This window comes from Lolium rigidum, chromosome 4 (genome assembly GCF_022539505.1).
Source record: "Lolium rigidum isolate FL_2022 chromosome 4, APGP_CSIRO_Lrig_0.1, whole genome shotgun sequence".
Classification (NCBI taxonomy): domain Eukaryota; kingdom Viridiplantae; phylum Streptophyta; class Magnoliopsida; order Poales; family Poaceae; genus Lolium; species Lolium rigidum.
In genome coordinates, this window is record NC_061511.1 from 146,397,154 (window position 1) to 146,414,962 (window position 17,809).

Sequence of the window (17,809 nt, forward strand, 5' to 3'; positions counted from 1 at the left end):
GGTTTTACTTAAGCATGAGCAACTTAAGCAATTATTTCTACATGGTTGCTACCATGGTGGGTTCATCTTGCTGGTGATTGCTAGCTAGGGTTTATAGTAGGTCCTTATAAGCAGGGTTGATGAGAATTCCTTATTTTCTTCAAAAGAAAAACTTTTGAAGAACATACTTCTTAAGTAATAAGAAGTATATCAATTAGGGTTGAGGTTACTCTCTATTTTCTTCAAAAGAATAACTTTTGAAGAACATACTTCTTAAATAATAAGAAGTATAATAATTAGGTTGGGGTTGTTTAGGTTCGCTATTGAATTTCCTAAGTAAAGATTGGTTGGTTCCTAAATAGGATGTTTGTTAATTATTTAACACTAGTAGGGTTTAGTGGTTATAGTGTGTGATGGACAATTAATGGGCATGGTTGCTATTAGGGTTCATCACAGGGGTGAGATGCTAAATATGGATAATTATGGTTATTGCCTCTAAGGATAGGAACTATGGTTGGTTCTATTTGATCATCTAGGTTTGATTAAGATGAATACATGGGATACTAATTTAGTAATGATGGTTACTACATTTTATGTGATCAAGGTAAACATTTAGAAGCTAATGATGGCTCTATGATTTGAAATAAAGTACCATGATCACATGCTCTAACCTTGGGTTTAGGTTAGAAGCAAATTAGGGTTCACATGTAATAATGGAACTAGGGTTCCCGATGGAGTTAGGGTTTTAGGGTTTCATATGAAATGATAGGGTTGTACTATCATTCAATATGGAATTAGGGTTTGCTATTTACCATCTAGTTCTAGGATTAATAACTTCAGGTTAAAGTTGAAGTTACTAATAACTTTGAAATAAAAATAATATTGCATTTGGCATTTTATTATTTTTGAATAATTAATAATTAGGATAATTATTAATTAGAATTTAAATCCTCCTAATAAGGATTAATAAGTTAATAGCAAAGGAAAATTAATTTTTAATGTTTTCCTTATTTACTTTCTGGTTTTTTATTTATTTAGGTAGTTTTCCTAATTATTGAATTTTAATTGCATTTTGGATTAAAAGAAGAGGCTTAATTAACAAGTATTAAATAATTGAATTATTATAAAAAATAAAAATTCCATTTTATATTTTTATTGGATAGAGATTTCTTTTCTACAAATTTTAATATCTCATTTGTATTTTTCTGAATTATTATGAATTTTATATGAATTTGTAAAGTTGCAGTAATTAATGAATTGAAATTTTTAACAGAAATGACTAAGTGTACCCGGAATTCTACCCAAACAGTCCACTGGTGGTGGGCCGGTGACCAGGTCATCTGCCACGCAGGCATTGACCAAGGTCAAAATTGCCATGGTGGCAGAGGGGACTCCTGCCGGTGGCATTGGCGACGATCGCCGGAGATTCGGACCCTCCCCGATGATTGGAGACTTCCATCCTCCTCAGCACGCGACAAGGAACTGATTGATGCTAGCGCCGCCAGCTAATGGTCACCGGAGGTTGACCGGCGGCGATGGTCTGCGGCGGTGGTTACGGTCGATCGACGAGAGGTATGCTACGACATGTAATCGAACTTGGCGAGCATGCTAGGAGACTTAGAATCTCACCGGAGTACGCGCGAGCGTGACGGCGAGCTTAATGGCGGTCGGCATCGCCTGATTTCGTCGTTGCCGGTGTCGGAGAAGACGAGGTCGTCGGCAACGATTCTGAGCGCGGCTGCTCGATTCTTTTTGCAGGATGAACAAGTCAAGGACGGTGGTCACGATGGCATCCACGGCGAGACTGGGGATGGTCTCTATCGACGGCGATGGCCGGGGTCCGAGCGAGCTAGGGTTTTCATCTGAGAAGAAATTGGGCAAGGGAGAAAGAAACCGAGGCTAGGGCTCGTCGTGGAGCTTATATATGGCGCCAGGGGTGCCTCGTCACGACGCCGAGCGAGGAGAGGACGCTGATGTCTACGGGAGCTTCTATTCTTGTAGACAGTGTTGGGCCTCCAAGAGCAGAGGTTTGTAGAACAGCAGCAAGTTTCCCTTAAGTGGATTACCCAAGGTTTATCGAACTCAGGGAGGAAGAGGTCAAAGATATCCCTCTCATGCAACCCTGCAACCACAAAGCAAGAAGTCTCTTGTGTCCCCAACACACCTAATAGGTGCACTAGTTCGGCGAAGAGATAGTGAAATACGGGTGGTATGAATAAGTAGTAGCAACAACACCGGAAAAGTGCTTTGCCCGGGACCGTAAACAAGCAGTAGTAATGTAGCGGTAGTAACGCGATAAAACGATAAACAAGCAGCGATAGCGATATCTAGGAACAAGGCCTAGGGATTACACTTTCACTAGTGGACACTCTCAACATTGATCACATAACAGAACAGATAAATGCATACTCTACACTTTTGTTGGATGATGAACACATTGCGTAGGATTACACGAACCCTCAATGCCGGAGTTAACAAGCTCCACAATAATGCTCATGTTTAAGTAACCTTATAGTGTAAGATAGATCAATAGACTAAACCAAGTACTAGCATAGCATGCACACTTGTCACCTTCATGCATATGTAGGAGGAATAGATCACATCAATATTATCATAGCAATAGTTAACTTCGCAATCTACAAGAGATCATGATCATAGCATAAACCAAGTACTAACACGGTGCACACATCTGTCACCTTTGCACACGTGCAGGAGGAATAAACTACTTTAATAACAAATCACTAGAGTAGCACATAGATAAATTGTGATACAAAACATGTTGCAATCATAAAGAGATATAAATAAGCACCTCACTATGCCATTCAACTGTGAATAAGTATTCTGTGAAATATGGCCTAAGAGACCCACACGGTGCACACACTGTCACCTTTACACACGTGGGACAAGGAGTCTCCGGAGATCACATAAGTAAAACTCACTTGACTAGCATAATGACATCTAGATTACAAGCATCATCATATGAATCTCAATCATGTAAGGCAGCTCATGAGATTATTGTATTGAAGCACATAGGAGAGAGATGAACCACATAGCTACCGGTACAGCCCCGAGCCTCGATGGAGAACTACTCCCTCCTCATGGGAGCAGCGGCGGTGATGAAGATGGCGGTGGAGATGGCAGCGGTGTCGATGGAGAAGCCTTCGGGGGCACTTCCCCGCTCCGGCGGGTGCCGGAACGGAGACTCCTGTCCCCCGGATCTTGGCTTCGCGATGGCGGCGGCTGCGGAAGGTTTTCGTGGTTTCGTCGAACGCCCCGAGGGTTTTAGGTCAGGGGCTTTATATAGGCGGAGAGGCGGCGCGGGAGGGCTTACGGGGGCCCACACCCTAGGGGGCGCCCCCCCTTGGCCGCGCCGGGGTGTGGTGTGGTGGCCACTGCCCCCTTCTCTGGCGGTTCTCGTGTGTTCCGGATGCTTCCGGGTAAAATAGGAACCCAGGCGTTGATTTCGTCCGATTCCGAGAATATTTCGTTACTAGGATTTACGAAACCAAAAACAGCGAGAAAACGAGAGCTGGCACTTCGGCATCTTGTTAATAGGTTAGTTCCGGAAAATGCACGAATATGACATAAAGTGTGCATATAACATGTAGATAACATCAATAATGTGGCATGGAACACAAGAAATTATCGATACGTTGGAGACGTATCGGCATCCCTAAGCTTAGTTACTGCTCGTCCCGAGCAGGTAAAACGATAACAAAGATAATTTACGGAGTGACATGCCATCATAAACTTGATCATACTATTTGTAAAGCATATGTAGTGAATGCAGCGATCAAAACAATGTATATGACATGGGTAAACAACTGAATCATAAAGCAAAGACTTTTCATGAATAGCACTTCAAGACAAGCATCGATAAGTCTTGCATAAGAGTTAACTCATAAAGTAATAATTCAAAGTAAAGGTATTGAAGCAACACAAAGGAAGATTAAGTTTCAGCGGTTGCTTTCAACTTGTAACATGTATATCTCATGGATATTTGTCAATGCAAAGCAATATAACAAATGCAATATGCAAATATGTAAGAATCAATGCACAGTTCACACAAGTGTTTGCTTCTTGAGATGGAGAGAAATAGGTGAACTGACTCAACAATGAAAGTAAAAGAATGGTCCTCCATAGAGGAAAAGCATCGATTGCTATATTTGTGCTAGAGCTTTGATTTTGAAAACATGAAACAATTTTGTCAACGGTAGTAATAAAGCATATGCATCATGTAAATTATATCTTATAAGTTGCAAGCCTCATGCATAGTGTACCAATAGTGCCCGCACCTTGTCCTAATTAGCTTGGACTACCGGATTATCACCGCAATACATATGCTTTAACAAAGTTTCACAAAGGGGTACCTCTATGCCGCCTGTACAAAGGTCTAAGGAGAAAGCTCGCATTTGGATTTCTAGCTTTTGATTATTCTCAACTTAGACATCCATACCGGGACAACATAGACAACAGATAATGGACTCCTCTTTTAATGCTTTAAGCATTTGAGAACAATTAATTCTTTTCTCATTAGAGACTTGAGGATATTTGTCCAAAACTGAAACTTCCACCATGAATCATGGCTTTAGTTAGCGGCCCAATGTTCTTCTCTCACAATATGCATGCTCAAACCATTCAACTCGGTGTAGATCGCCCTTACTTCGGACAAGACGAACATGCATAGCAACTCACATGAAATTCAACAATGAGTTGATGGCGTTCCCCGATAAACATGGTTATCGCACAACAAGCAACTTAATAAGAGATAAAGTGCATAATTACATATTCAATACCACAATAGTTTTTAAGCTATTTGTCCCATGAGCTATATATTGCAAAGGTGAATGATGGAATTTTAAAGGTAGCACTCAAGCAATTTACTTTGGAATGGCGGGAAAATACCATGTAGTATAGGTAGATATGGTGGACACAAATGGCATAGTGGTTGGCTCAAGTATTTTGGATGCATGAGAAGTATTCCCTCTCGATACAAGGTTTAGGCTAGCAAGGCTTATTTGAAACAAACACAAGGATGAACTGGTGCAGCAAAACTCACATAAAAGACATATTGAAAACATTATAAGACTCTACACCGTCTTCCTTGTTGTTCAAAACTCAATACTAGAAATTATCTAGACTTTAGAGAGACCAATTATGCAAACCAAATTTTAGCATGCTCTATGTATTCTTCACTAATAGGTGCAAAGTATATGATGCAAGAGCTTAAACATGAGCACAACAATTGCCAAGTATCACATTACCCAAGACATTATAGCAATTACTACATGTATCATTTTCCAATTCCAACCATATAACAATTTAACGAAGAGGAAACTTCGCCATGAATATTATGAGCTAAGAACACATGTGTTCATATGAACCAGCGGAGCGTGTCTCTCTCCCACACAAGCATGATGTAATCCAATTTATTCAAACAAAAACAAAAACAAAAGCACACGAGACGCTCCAAGTAAAGCACATAAGATGTGACCGAATAAAAATATAGTTTCAAGAGAAGGAACACGATAATTTATCGATGAAGAAGGGGATGCCTTGGGCATCCCCAAGCTTAGACGCTTGAGTCTTCTTGATATATGCAGGGGTGAACCACCGGGGCATCCCCAAGCTTAGAGCTTTCACTCTCCTTGATCATAGTATATCATCCTCCTCTCTTGACCCTTGAAAACTTCCTCCACACCAAACTCGAAACAACTCATTAGAGGGTTAGTGGACAATAAAAATTAACATGTTCAGAGGTGACACAATCATTCTTAACACTTCTGGACATTGCATAAAGCTACTGGACATTAATGGATCAAAGAAATTCATCCAACATAGCAAAAGAGGCAATGCGAAATAAAAGGCAGAATCTGTCAAAACAGAACAGTCCGTAAAGATGGATTTTATTAGGCCACCAGACTTGCTCAAATGAAAATGCTCAAATTGAATGAAAGTTGCGTACATATCTGAGGATCACTCACGTAAATTGGCATAATTTTCTGAGTTACCTACAGAGAATTAGACCCAGATTCGTGACAGCAAAGAAATCTGTTTATGCGCAGTAATCCAAATCTAGTACTTACTTTACTATCAAAGACTTTACTTGGCACAACAAAACACAAAACTAAGATAAGGAGAGGTTGCTACAGTAGTAAACAACTTCCAAGACACAAATATAAAACAAAGTACTGTAGCAAAATAACACATGGGTTATCTCCCAAGAAGTTCTTTCTTTTTAGCCATTAAGATGGGCTCGGCAGTTTTAATGATGCACTCGCAAGAAATAGTATTTGAAGCAAAAGAGAGCATCAAGAGGCAAATTCAAAACACATTTAAGTCTAACATGCTTCCTATGCATAGGAATCTTGTAAATAAACAAGTTCATGAAGAGCAAAGTAACAAGCATAGGAAGATAAAACAAGTGTAGCTTCAAAAATTTCAGCACATAGAGAGGCATTTTAGTAACATGAAAATTTCTACAACCATATTTTCCTCTCTCATAATAACTTTCAGTAGCATCATGAGCAAACTCAACAATACAACTATCACATAAAGCATTCTTATCATGAGTCTCATGCATAAAATTATTACTCTCCACATAAGCATAATCAATTTTATTAGTTGTAGTGGGAGCAATTTCAACAAAGTAGCTATCATTATTATTCTCATCAAGTGTAGGAAGCATATTGTAATCATAATCAAATTTATCCTCCATAACAGGTGGTACCAAAAGACTACTATCATTATCATCACAAATAGGAGGCAAAGTATCATCAAAGAAAATTTTCTCCTCAATGCTTGGGGGACTAAAAATATCATGAAAACCAGCTTCCCCAAGCTTAGAACTTTCTATATTATTGTCAACAATGGTGTTCAAAGCGTTCATACTAATATTACTACCGAGCATGCAAATAAGATTTCATAGGTTTTTTAATTTTCGCATCAAACAATCCATGTTTTAAATCAGGAAATAGAATAAGAAGCTCACTCTTGTACATTATGCCAAACTAGTGTAAACAAGAAACAAAAAGATGCAATTGCAGGATCTAAAGGAAATAGCTTTGAGCACACACACAACGGCGCCGGAAAAATACTTTACCGAGGACCGTAGTATGAGAGCCTTTTACCTTTCCTCCCCGGCAACGGCGCCGAGAAAAGTGCTTGATGTCTACGGGAGCTTCTATTCTTGTAGACAGTGTTGGGCCTCCAAGAGCAGAGGTTTGTAGAACAGCGAGCAAGTTTCCCTTAAGTGGATTACCCAAGGTTTATCGAACTCGGGGAGGAAGAGGTCAAAGATATCCCTCTCATGCAACCACTGCAACCACAAAGCAAGAAGTCTCTTGTGTCCCCAACACACCTAATAGGTGCACTAGTTCGGCGAAGAGATAGTGAAATACAGGTGGTATGAATAAGTAGTAGCAACAACACCAGAAAAGTGCTTTGCCCAGGACCGTAAACAAGCAGTAGTAATGTAGCAGTAGTAACGCAGTAAAACAGTAAACAAGCAGCGATAGCAGTATCTAGGAACAAGGCCTAGGGATTACACTTTCACTAGTGGACACTCTCAACATTGATCACATAACAGAACAGATAAATGCATACTCTACACTTTTGTTGGATGATGAACACATTGCGTAGGATTACACGAACCCTCAATGCCGGAGTTAACAAGCTCCACAATAATGCTCATGTTTAAGTAACCTTATAGTGTAAGATAGATCAATAGACTAAACCAAGTACTAGCATAGCATGCACACTGTCACCTTCATGCATATGTAGGAGGAATAGATCACATCAATATTATCATAGCAATAGTTAACTTCGCAATCTACAAGAGATCATGATCATAGCATAAACCAAGTACTAACACGGTGCACACACTTGTCACCTTTGCACACGTGCGGGAGGAATAAACTACTTTAATAACAAATCACTAGAGTAGCACATAGATAAATTGTGATACAAAACATGTTGCAATCATAAAGAGATATAAATAAGCACCTCACTATGCCATTCAACAGTGAATAAGTATTACGTGAAATATGGCCTAAGAGACCCACACGGTGCACACACTTGTCACCTTTACACACGTGGGACAAGGAGTCTCCGGAGATCACATAAGTAAAACTCACTTGACTAGCATAATGACATCTAGATTACAAGCATCATCATATGAATCTCAATCATGTAAGGCAGCTCATGAGATTATTGTATTGAAGCACATAGGAGAGAGATGAACCACATAGCTACCGGTACAGCCCCGAGCCTCGATGGAGAACTACTCCCTCCTCATGGGAGCAGCAGCGGTGATGAAGATGGCGGTGGAGATGGCAACGGTGTCGATGGAGAAGCCTTCCGGGGGCACTTCCCCGCTCCGGCAGGGTGCCGGAACAGAGACTCTGTCCCCCAGATCTTGGCTTCACGATGGCGGCGGCTGCGGAAGGTTTCTGTGGTTTTCGTCGAACGCCCCAGGGTTTTTAGGTCGGGGGCTTTATATAGGCGGAGAGGCGGCGCGGGAGGGCTTACGGGGGCCCACACCCTAGGGGCGCGCCCCCCCTTGGCCGCGCCGGGGTGTGGTGTGGTGGCCACTGCCCCCTTCTCCGGCGGTTCTCGTGTGTTACGGATGCTTCGGGTAAAATAGGAACACAGGCGTTGATTTCGTCCGATTCGAGAATATTTCGTTACTAGGATTTACGAAACCAAAAACAGCGAGAAAACGAGAGCGGCACTTCGGCATCTTGTTAATAGGTTAGTTCCAGAAAATGCACGAATATGACATAAAGTGTGCATATAACATGTAGATAACATCAATAATGTGGCATGGAACACAAGAAATTATCGATACGTTGGAGACGTATCAGACGCCAGCGAGAGGGAGAAGCAGAGCACGTTGTCGTGATGTCCTCCATGCCGAAGGAGAGGATGAGGACGATCCCCCTCTCGTTGATATTTCAACGCAGGGGTATGGGCTGTTGTTGGGCTGGTGCTTGGGCCGTGGTGCTGGGCTGCTCGACGGGCTACACGGCCAGGTGAGCCTGGTAGGTTTTCTCTCTTTTTCTTTTCAGTTTTTTATTTTCTGTTTTCAATTCTGTTTTTGAATTCAGTTTTGAATTCAAATCTGTTTGCAGGTATTTGATAATTTGAATTTCATTAGGACTAAATAAAGGATCATTGTAACACTGACTTGTTTTTGAATGAGCATTTAATATATGTGAATCTTTATTGCAAATTTTAATTAAGCATGATTCATGCTCTCATTTTAATTTCCATTTATCTTGTGAATCAAATCTGTTTGGAAATATTGGAGTTGATACTTTCAACTTAAAGTATTTTAAAGGTTGTATTAAGACTTGGTTTCAATATAGGAAATTGGTCACTTGTACCTGATTTTATGTGATCACCAACTTATTAGGGTTTTTAGAAATTCTATTCTAACCCCTTTTAAGGTTAAAATATCTAAGGTAGGTATTGTTCCATCATGGTTGATCTTGGTTACCAAGATAAATAGTTGATCACTCCACATATGGTTTTAACCATATAATTTAGCACAAGGTTTTTCTTATGTTCAAGAATTGAAGCATAAGATTTATTTGATGTGCAAATCTAGGGTTCAAATGCTATTTACCTAATGACACATGGTTTGAATCTTATTTGTGGTTTAGGTTTTATTTGTGATCACCCAAGTGTTGCTCAAACTAGGGTTGAGATTTAATTCTAGGGTGTAGAGATGAGATGTCACCATATTGCATGAGCTAGGGTTTAACCTCCCCTAACCATGCAAAGGTGGTTACTTGCTTAATATTTCATGTGCTTCTCTATTTATTACTAAGGATTTGAGAATTAGTTTTGTCTTCTCCCAATTAACTTCTATTGATATCCTCAATTTATCATTAAAGTAACTAAAGTTGTTATAGTTCTTTTTATAGTTAACTTTGGTCATATGGATGGATGGTTTCTCACCATATTAAATATGGAGTTTTACTCTTAAGGTTTTCTTAGGTTCTTTAATTTATGAAACATAGATATGGTAGGATTCTACTTATGATCACCAAGTGATTCACAAGTTAAGGTTGGGATATAAGCCTAGGGTTGCTTACTAGTTACCTCCCTATGATTTCATGTGATGAATGATATCTAGTTATACTATTAGGGTTTAACTTATCCTCACATACTTCAAGAGCATGATCATGGATTAAGCATGATCCACTTGTTCTTAATATCTCTACCTCAAGTTCTTAGGGTTTATGATCATCACTCAATTTATAATGTTTAAGGTTTGGCTTCCTAGAGCATTTCTAATGGAATGGTTTTCACTTTCATTCTACTTCCTTGAGTGTAACACCTTATCTTGGGCTCTCTTATAAAGGAATGGATTATTCTAGGTTATGGTGTACTCCTAATACTCTAGTTCAATGGTTGTCCTTTATTCTTAAATAGATAAAGCTATGATTTGTATGATTGGTCTCTCTCGTTTGGAAATGTCTTTAATACTAACCTAAGGTTAGGCTCCATAGAGAATGATGTGGTCATCGAGTATCTATGTTTAATATAATTGGGTTCTCTCCCTAGGAATGGTGCTGGAATAATATCCTAGGGTTTCTCTTCAAAGTGATGGTTGGAGTACATGGATGTATATCCAAGGTTTTAGCTTAAGGTTTTCAATTACTTCTCTAATAATTATAATAGAACTCTCACCTCTTTAGGTTTGATGTATAGCTATTTGGAATAGAGAAGAATTATATTTCTTGAGTGGATCTCCTTGTTATTATTCCAATGTTGAAATGGAATGGATACCATGAGGTTCATGATAGGATCAAGGATTAGTTTAAGACATGGAGAAGATGAGGGAAGAATGGTTTCTCCATTTTATTGTTACTTGATTTGTAATTGAACTGGTGTTCATATATTATGACAAGGATTACCATATTGTAATCTTTATAAGATCAAGTAATTGATCACTGAGTAAAGTGTTGTTGTGTTGATTACTAGTTCCATTTGATCTAACCCCTTGGATCAAAACACCTCTACCCAAAACCAGGTTTTAGTAAAGTCACATTGAGGTTTATAACGCTTGACTTGATGAGCTACTTCAATTTCACCAAGGTCAAGTGAAACTTCGATTCTTGTGACTGTTTTACTTTAAAGCGCGAAAATTCCCCAGATTTTCTATGCATGAATGCAATGCACACATCTGTTTCCTCTATTTTTGTAACCCCATTACTTGGGATATTACAGTCTCTACCCCTTAAACTAAACTTCGTCCTCGAAGTTTGATGTCTCTCACGTTTCCGAAGTGTGGATCTGACTTGTGCAGACTATGACTTTTCTCGAACTCCGTGTGATCTTACTGGATATAATTGAATACATCCCTTGTCCAGGTTCTTCCTGGAATCCATTAGTGTTTGACATCAAACAACTATTACTTCCTTTACTTCCATGATTTCCTCCAATATTATAAACTGGTTTCCTTTCTCATTGAATATTCAATGATTGGGACTTCTTCTTGTCCTGGCAGTCTTAATTGAGGACTAATTGGATAACAATCTCCTATTTGATAAAATAGGTCTTTGTTTTCCCTTACTACCAAAACTGCAATAATGGTACTTGGTAAGGTACTTAACATGGAAATGATCATGATGGTTTCTTTTACTAAGAAGGTTAGACTCATTTAGCCTATCCAATCATGGTTTATAGTTGATACCTATAACTATTTTGGTTTATTTAGGTTCCATGAAAGGAATCTTTCATGTAGTCTCTGATTCTGGTATGGTCAAATCCCTTCAGTCTTTGACCTCCTTGAGCTATATTTGGTCTCTGATATTTCCTTCGTCCAACTTCTTTAACATTAGCTGACTTGAACTTTCGTTCTTCTGAGTAAATAGTACTCACTTTATCAAGTTATAGTCCACTTCTTACTTCCTCGAGGTATGAACCTCGGCTTCTGGTCTGACCTTCTTCTGAAGGTATTGTTCAACAATCTTATGAAAATAAGATCGAACTTCTTCTCAGTTCAGACCTTCTTCTTCTATTATGCTCAAAGTATTGAGTTATTGTACATCCAACTCAATCTTTACTCTACCCCTTAGAGTTTTCTTATGGTCTTCAACTCCTTTTATTCCAACTATTGGACTTAGGATTATAATATTGGTATAGGTCTTATTTATAATTTATATTCCTCTAAGGTTTTGCGACGAAACTTTGCGGTGTATCCACTCAATTGTGGACATCCAATGTGAATCCTTCAACTAAATGATTATAGATCTAGCTATTTGGCTAACAAGATTTTTATTTGTTCACAAACTTTTGTTACAAATAATTAAATCGTGGACTATTTGTAATACCAACTGATACCAGCTGTGGTTATTATACCAATTGTGGCTATTTGATATCTAAAAATGGATTCTATGATAGGTTCTGATCAACTGGACGAGACATCTTCTACTTTATCTCGCAGTATTGATATTATACCAATTGTGGTCTTCTGATATCGACTATGGTATTTTTATGTCTGCTATGATTTCATATATCATCTTCCTTCATTCAGGGTTTATTTTGCAAGAAAACCACTAGCTGACACTATGATTATAGTATCCTAAGTGATTTCCCATGCATTCCCTCTTCCATAATGACTATGGTTCTACTTCTACGACTTCACCGTCATCATATTTCTCACCTACATGCTTCCTATGTACTAAAGTACTCCTCTGTTGAGGGAAAGCATGAGTTTTGATTGGTTCTTCCTTCGGAGTTTTGTGGTTGCTTCCCACAATTGTGCTTCCTTCTTCTGATGAACCTTCATCTTGTCTTCAGAATCTTTAGAATTCTTCACTTCCTCACATGAATACCATTACCCTCTAGATCTATAGCATCAAGTAAGAACTAGATATAGCAACATGCATTTGCATATCAAAGTCAAACTTCATGTATGGATCTAGTCAATCAATGAAAATCCAATAAAATCCAAGAAGATTCAGCTTTGTGCTTATAATACACATCATCATAAGCCTGAATATGATTGTTGAGTAAGACATCTCTAAACATCAGGCTCTGATGTGTAGTATAGAACACCACATAATATAGGTTTATATCGTGATACTTAGCACGAATATAGGGAATTCTACTATTTGTCTCAACCTTTACCTTAATTGCACATTTGCAATGAGATAAACTTGAAACAAAGTGATCTAGGATAGTTGTGATTAACCTAATTTTCTTTGGAAGTACTAACTTAGCTTCCATTTTGTTGAGGACTACTTTAATGATAAATCTGGTTCTAACATCACTATTCTAGACACATACTATTGGAATATAGCTCCTATACTTCCAAGTTATTGTATCGTAAGGCTATGGACCTAATGTTCTTGACACAGTTCCCATGGTTTTTGGAACATAATTCTTGCACTATTGTTCAACACTTGGCTTCTTATTGTACTCCTCCAAAATGCTTATAATGTTCTATTCCATCACATAATGATTCTCAGGTGAATCATATATGATTAAAAACTCTACCATGTAAGTAGACATATTATTTTCCTATCTCTCTTTCTTACCTTCCATGATTGACTCATCATGGTCTATACTACCTCATATCACTTGTTTTTATCACTTACTATCAGTTGTTTCACACGTCTAGAAAATTTTACTTACTCATTACTTATCTTGGTCTACATCTTCTATTAGGATATCTTAATTATCTTCATCAATTGATATAATTCCTATTACCAGTCTGGATAATTCTTACTTAATCATAACATATGTTGATACACATCTTCCAATAGGATAGCTTCCTTATGGTTGTATCCTCTCTTTGGACTACCATGTATTGTATACCAACTGTGATCTACTCATAATTATTTTAGGGTCCTAAGAGTATCCTACATAATTTGAGATTAACTAGCTAACATTACTTAGGAAATATAGGTAGGAAATGTTGACTCAAGTGTGTCAGGATTATTCTCAAGTGAATATCCATCTCCAGTCATAAGAATTATTTGGTTTACCTAGGACAACTTCCTATAGACACTACCAATCCTATAGGTCTCCTTTAAAGGGTTTTAATCCTAGGGTCAAAGCATTTGCTCTGATACCAAGCTGTGGTGACCCGGCATACCACCGCATGGTGTAGTATGCAAGTCTGATATAACACCAATGAAACAACTGTTCCACTAGTATTATATCGCTCAGAGTGGTACAACAGAAACATATGCGGGTCCAAGGCATGTCTATAGAATTACAACATTGACTCTGTTACATAAGATCATCACAACCTCCTACTACACAATGAGGTAAAACTGCAAATAACTCCAGAAGAAGACTCGTAGACTAGTCTTATCACGAACTATATTTGTAGAGTATTTAACTAGCTACAGAGGCTATGAATAGATTCTAGCTAAATAGGAGCTAAGTTTAGGAAGCTAGTTCCTTTCTATTGCTAATCTAGGTTTCTCCTTGTTGGATGTGGTATCCGCCTCCTCCGACGGGTTCCTCGTCTCTTGTAGTAGTTGTTGACTCCTCGGTCTTCGTGTTGCACTTGTAGATCCTCCTTCGGTGCCTCCATATCTAAGCAGGGGATTTAAGAGTGGGATGAGTACGAGCGTACTCAACAAGTTCATTATAGGAAAGAGGTGTTTAATGCACTAGCTACAACATTAGACCAGAAAGTCTAATACCAATGCAGGTTTTCATAACCATTTCTTCAAAAGGTTGCTTTTATTCAGAAGAACTATGTCCGTCAGCCTTCACCGGTTTACTAGAACTTCATGGAGCTCCTTTCCGGCCGCGTTCGCAGTTCCATATCCCGGAACAGGGAGTGACGGGTCACGGTTCTTTACACTCTGCAGAGGTGTGTTGCTTTACCCATAAGAGATCTTAACCTTGGTGCCAACCGAGTCTATAGTTCTCGTCCACACTTCCTTTGGTGTGAGGCCCGGTATAAGATCTAGCCAATCATGTTCCTCCGCTACCTCGAACACCCACCCTTTGTTGCACGCCCCGACCCTGGGTCCTCTCCGGTCCGATTATTCCCACTCACGGGTGGACCCCGACCATGACGACAGTTTGGGATCGAACCAAACTCCTTCGCCGGTAGCTGCAACCCATCATAGACCGCAATACCGTGGGGACTTAAGGCTTCCCCAGCCAACCGCTTGCACTTCGAGCGACAAGTGTCTACGGACTATGCCGTGGGGACTTAAGGCTTCCCCAGCCAACCGCTTGCCCCGACGGATACAAGTGTCTACGGTAAAGCGCATCCGTTGATGAACGAGAGGTGGAAACACTTTTGACTACTCCGTCCCACTCCGGATCTTATGGTTAACACGGGTATTACGGCACAAGAATCACTGGACGACATTTGTTGTTAATCCTAGATGGATAATAACCCTTGCAATGGAACCTCCACCATATCAACACAATCCATGGTTCCATTGCCCACCACATAGTCATATTCATAGTTATGAAAGTAGTGGTTTTGGTTTTTATGCAATAGTGATAACCATAGTACTTTGCAAGTAATTTGATAGAAATACTCAAATGACATGAGCAAGTGATGAACTTGCCTTTCTTGACTGCAAGATTATGCAGTCAAGGTCTTCGATACGCAATAATTCCAAATTTTGAAATAGCATCATCGTCCGGTAAGGACGATGTTTAAAAGATTGGCAAGGATGCAATAATGCATAAGTATGAGATGCAATCGCTCTAAGCGTGACCTAACCCCGATGATTTAGGATTAGTTAGTGGTAATGATTAGTTTCGGGTGTGTTGCACTTTTAGAATGATTCTCATACAAGGTTCTTATTCAGGTGTTGTTACATGGTATCCTAAACATGTGCTGCAATATATCATAATAATAGCATTAATAGCACACAACAATAACATTTGGTATAATCCTAACATGTAATGAATAGTGGTTGGTTTTAATACTACATGGCATGGTTAATGATTAATTATGATATACTTCAAAAAGAATAACTTTTGAAGAACATGTTCTTTAATAAAGAACAAGTATGATAATTAGGGTTGTGGGGTTCTATGGTTTACTTTGATTTCCACTGCTTCTGGAGTAAGTAGTAGATGGATCACAACATGGTTGGATTCATCAGCAATTAGTCTTGATTGGTTTTACTTAAGCATGAGCAACTTAAGCAATTATTTCTACATGGTTGCTACCATGGTGGGTTCATCTTGCTGGTGATTGCTAGCTAGGGTTTATAGTAGGTCCTTATAAGCAGGGTTGATGAGAATTCCTTATTTTCTTCAAAAGAATAACTTTTGAAGAACATACTTCTTAAATAATAAGAAGTATATCAATTAGGGTTGAGGTTACTCTCTATTTTCTTCAAAAGAATAACTTTTGAAGAACATACTTCTTAAATAATAAGAAGTATAATAATTAGGTTGGGGTTGTTTAGGTTTGCTATTGAATTTCCTAAGTAAAGATTGGTTGGTTCCTAAATAGGATGTTTGTTAATTATTTAACACTAGTAGGGTTTAGTGGTTATAGTGTGTGATGGACAATTAATGGGCATGGTTGCTATTAGGGTTCATCACAGGGGTGAGATGCTAAATATGGATAATTATGGTTATTGCCTCTAATGATAGGAACTATGGTTGGTTCTATTTGATCATCTAGGTTTGATTAAGATGAATACATGGGATACTAATTTAGTAATGATGGTTACTACATTTTATGTGATCAAGGTAAACATTTAGAAGCTAATGATGGCTCTATGATTTGAAATAAAGTACCATGATCACATGCTCTAACCTTGGGTTTAGGTTAGAAGCAAATTAGGGTTCACATGTAATAATGGAACTAGGGTTCCCGATGGAGTTAGGGTTTTAGGGTTTCATATGAAATGATAGGGTTGTACTATCATTCAATATGGAATTAGGGTTTGCTATTTACCATCTAGTTCTAGGATTAATAACTTCAGGTTAAAGTTGAAGTTACTAATAACTTTGAAATAAAAATAATATTGCATTTGGCATTTTATTATTTTTGAATAATTAATAATTAGGATAATTATTAATTAGAATTTAAATCCTCCTAATAAGGATTAATAAGTTAATAGCAAAGGAAAATTAATTTTTAATGTTTTCCTTATTTACTTTCTGGTTTTTTATTTATTTAGGTAGTTTTCCTAATTATTGAATTTTAATTGCATTTTGGATTAAAAGAAGAGGCTTAATTAACAAGTATTAAATAATTGAATTATTATAAAAAATAAAAATTCCATTTTATATTTTTATTGGATAGAGATTTCTTTTCTACAAATTTTAATATCTCATTTGTATTTTTTTGAATTATTATGAATTTTATATGAATTTGTAAAGTTGCAGTAATTAATGAATTGAAATTTTTAACAGAAATGACTAAGTGTACCCGAATTCTACCCAAACGAGTCACCGGCTGGTGGGCCAGTGACCAGGTCATCTGCCACGCAGGCATTGACCAAGGTCAAAATTGCCATGGTGGCAGAGGGGACTCCCTGCCGGTGGCATTGGCGACGATCGCCGGAGATTCAGACCCTCCCCCGATGATTGGATACTTCCATCCTCCTCAGCACGCGACAAGGAACTGATTGATGCTAGCGCCGCCAGCTAATGGTCACCGGAGGTTGACCGGCGGCGATGGTCTGCGGCGGTGGTTACGGTCGATCGACGAGAGGTATGCTACGGCATGTAATCGAACTTGGCGAGCATGCTAGGAGACTTAGAATCTCACCAGGAGTACGCTGAGCGTGACAGCGAGCTTAATGGCGGTCGGCATCGCCGGATTTCGTCGTTGCCGGTGTCGGAGAAGACGAGGTCGTCGGCAACGATT